The 3,773-nt window shown below is 41.8% G+C and overlaps 1 pseudogene; it reads right to left on the bottom strand.

The window, feature by feature from the left end:
* Window positions 1-2,584: 2,584 nt before the first annotated feature.
* On the bottom strand, window positions 2,585-3,520 carry LOC116641780 (annotated as a pseudogene).
* Between the last annotated feature and the right edge of the window lie 253 nt (window positions 3,521-3,773).

The raw sequence follows: 3,773 nt of genomic DNA, 5'->3' as shown, positions 1-3,773 counted from the left end.
ACTTTAACAAAACAAAACAAAAAAAGGAAGAATAAAAAAAGAGAGTGAATATGTTCAGGCAGGTGAAGGGAACAGAGTCATACACTAGATTTTGGGTGTATTTTGGTCTGTTAGAAGAAACTGCATCTCAAAATTTTAAAGAAAGAAAAACTTGTATATATATAAAAATAAGATTAAACACAAAGAAGGGATAGAATGTGACTGTAAAAATGAAAATTAAAAAAGATTTTTAAAAAAGTAGTTGATAAAATAAGAGGGTGGTTGAAAAAGGAAAGAAGAAAAATTTTTAAAAAACGAAAAAATTAAAATTAAAAAATAAAATTGAAAGACTAAAGAATCATGGGAAAAAAGCTATGAATTCTATATGTTGTCTTCCCTAGCACTGGAGTTTTACAGTTCTCAATGGTCAGTAAGGTTTGTCTTGTCTGGATGTTCTTGCTGATCTTCTGGGTGAGGGGCCTGTTGCATTGATTGACAAATTTGTTTGTCCCAGACAGATTTGCAGTGCCCTCACCAGGGGCCAAGTTACGTAATTGGCTCCAGTTTGCTCTAGGTGGCTTTTGTTCCCTGAAGGCTTTCTGCACAGATTTAGAGGATGAGAAAAAAAATGACAGCCTCCCAATCTCTGGCCCCAGAGCTGAAAGCTCAGGGTCCCACTCCTCAGTGAGCCCTCAGAGAAAAGCAGTCAATCACTTCTGTCTCCCTGGTCTCTAGCCACACTCTGTGCTCACCCAGTCTGACAAGCCTTTCTATCTCAGGCACACGACCCCACTTCCAGTCTCCAAACCCTGCAGACTCCTGTGATGCTCTCCCACACCGTTCCTCCCAGGGGAAGAAGGGGGTCTTTCTGGATCTGCCACTTGTTGGGCCCCTGCTCCATGAGCAGTTGCCCATCTGTGCCATGGATCCTGGTTTATGGCAACCCCAAGCTAAGAGCCCACTCCTGGGCTCACTCTTTGCAGCAACTTCCCAGCTCCGATGCCTGGGAGCTCTGCCACATTCAGGCACCTCTAGTCTCCTTGTGACCCTGAAGATCCTGAGACCACACTGTCCCAGGGAAGGTTCTACCCCTCAATTAGCCACCTGAGCGATGTTCCTCCCTGGGGCAGACTTCCAAAAGTTCTGATTTTGTGTCTGCTGCTCTATCACTCACTGGTATCTATCTTCCCATATATTGTCTTGGATTGACTTTTCTGCACCTCCTACCTTGCAGAAAGTGGTCACTTTTCTATTTGTAGGGTTGCAACTATTCTTTTCTTTGACCTCTGGTTGAATTTTCAGGTGTTCAGAATGATTTGACATTGTCTAACTGAATTCCTGGGACCAGATGAAATTAAGTCTCCTACTCCTCCAACATCTGGACTCCCTGGTATTAACTTTTTTAAGTAAACTGAAACTGTAATTATAAGTGAGTTGGATTTAGGGTTAGGTCATTAAGACATAACTCCTACTACTGAACAAAAGTTTTCCGGTCCTGTCTGCACTTTGTGTTGATTTTTAGCAGCTCAGTGAAACGAACATATTTCCAGTAGATTTATCAGGATAACCCCATTGAAACACCTTTGGAGTACATTGATATAAGGGGCTAGCAGTACACTGGTCTTACAGGTTGGGTCATCCCTTCCTCCTTCCTTCCCACCTCCTTGAAGAAGCTACATTTTTTGATCTCCAGGGAAGAGCATGAGATACAAACCCCCCTAAGTGTGGAATGGTGGGGGTGCAATGGTGGATATGGGAAGAAATTTCCACCCAAACGCAGCCACAGAGATTGAGGCTGGTTTATCTTTGTCCTTTAGTGATGAGGAACTGAATTTGGAAGGGAAGAAAAAAACGTTGTCTGTGAAATATTCTAGCTGTAGGTAATTTTTCAGGGGATACCTGAGTTCTGAAAAGTTTGAGTTAAGAAAAAAATAAGCCTATATACTTTTTAAAAATGATTTGGTTCATATATACAATGGAATATTATTCAGCCATCAGAAAGGATGAATACCTACCATTTACATCGATGTGGATGGAAATGGAGGGTATTATGCTAAGCGAAATAAGTCAATCAGAGAAAGACAATTATCATATGGTTTCACTCATATGTGGAATATAAGAAATAGTGCTGAGGATCATAGGGGAATGGAGGGAAAACTGAATGGGAAGAAATCAAAGGGCGACCAACCATGAGAGACTCTTGACTCTAGAGAACAAACTAAGGGTTGTGGAAGGGGAGGTGGAAGGGGGATGGGGTAATTGGGTGATGGGCATTAAGGAGGGCATGTGATGTGATGAGCACTGGGTGTTTTATGCAACTTACAAATCATTGAACACTACATCAAAAACTAATGATATACTATATGTTGGCTAATTGAATTTAAATTAAAAAAATAAATACGCTTTCTAAAAAAATAAAAATACTTCCCCAACACCAAAAAAAAAAAAAAAAAAAAAAAAGATTTGAACTACTCTAAATCCACAAGCAATGGTTCAGACATGGTGCTTCTGAGGTATTTCACCCCTCCCTACCAGACCCAAGCTGCATGGAGGAGAGAAGGGATTCCCCCACCTCTGTTTAAGGATCAGTAGACAGAAGGGGCCATTACTGCTGGGCTCGAGTGCTAGGAACAGGCATCCCACAGGGATTGTGAACCTGCCAGAGGTCTGAGGGGTGAAGCAAGTGGCACTAAAGAAATCCCTGATGTCATATTGGCACTGCTGACAGATGTACTGCCACCCACCCATCATTTCCACATGCTAGATGAGCCCATTCAAGCCTGGTCCTTCCCAACAAGGTAGAAATAGAGGTGCTCTATGGCCTCTCCTGTGGTAAGCTGTGACTTGAAGTCAGATTACCAAAGCTTGTCCAGGAAATCCAAGACCTCAGGGCTAATGAGGTTCTGGTTTCCATTGTGGACAAAGTGTTCCCATCGCATACAGGAACATTTGTCCAAAATATAATTGAAAGGTGGATCTAATTCCATGTTATATTTGTCAGTATAGTCATACAACATATGTAGTCTTCTGATCTCAGAACCTTGGCTATCTTCACTGACTGATTGTAATTGTTATGTCCATGGAAAAATGGATCCTTCCAGAAGATCATACTTGCCAGCATACAACCCAAGCTCCACATATCCAACCTATGTATAATTGTACCTCTGATAGTCTAAAGAAGCTCAAGACCCTTGAAATATCAGGAAGCAACTTGGAAATTATATTCTTGACCAGGATGGTAAAATTCAGCCAAACCCCAGTCTATTAGCTGTAGCTTTCTGTGCCCATGACCAGTCATAACATTATGGAGTTTCATTTCTCTGTGCATAATTCCCATGCTGTGACAATAGTCTGGGGCCTTCAGAATCTCACACATGTAAAATCAAGTATCATAGTCTGTTCACATCTGGCACAATTGCTTGAAGTCTGTGCTGTTCACATGTTCAAAAACGGAGGCAAGATTTTATGACACAGCATCTTTCACAATGCCTGCCAGTGTGATGATGTTGGGATCGCCTCATAAATTCTCCAAAATTTGATTTTCTTTGTCTTTATTGGATTGAGAATATTTTTTAAAGATGTATTTATTTATTTATTTGAGAGAGAGAGAGAGAGAACATAAGCAGGGAGGAGGGGCAGAGGGAGAGGGAGAAGCAGGCTCCTTGCTGAGCAGGGAGCCCAATGTGGGGCTCGATCCCAGGACCCTGGGATCATGACCTGAGCCAGAGGAAGATGCTTAACCAACTGAGCCACCAGACACCCTGGACTGAGAATTTTAACAACTTTTTCATTAT

The sequence above is a fragment of the Phoca vitulina genome, unplaced genomic scaffold, assembly GCF_004348235.1.
Source record: "Phoca vitulina isolate PV1807 unplaced genomic scaffold, GSC_HSeal_1.0 scaffold22, whole genome shotgun sequence".
NCBI classification, from domain to species: Eukaryota; Metazoa; Chordata; class Mammalia; order Carnivora; family Phocidae; genus Phoca; species Phoca vitulina.
This window is presented reverse-complemented; position numbering and strand designations above follow the sequence as displayed.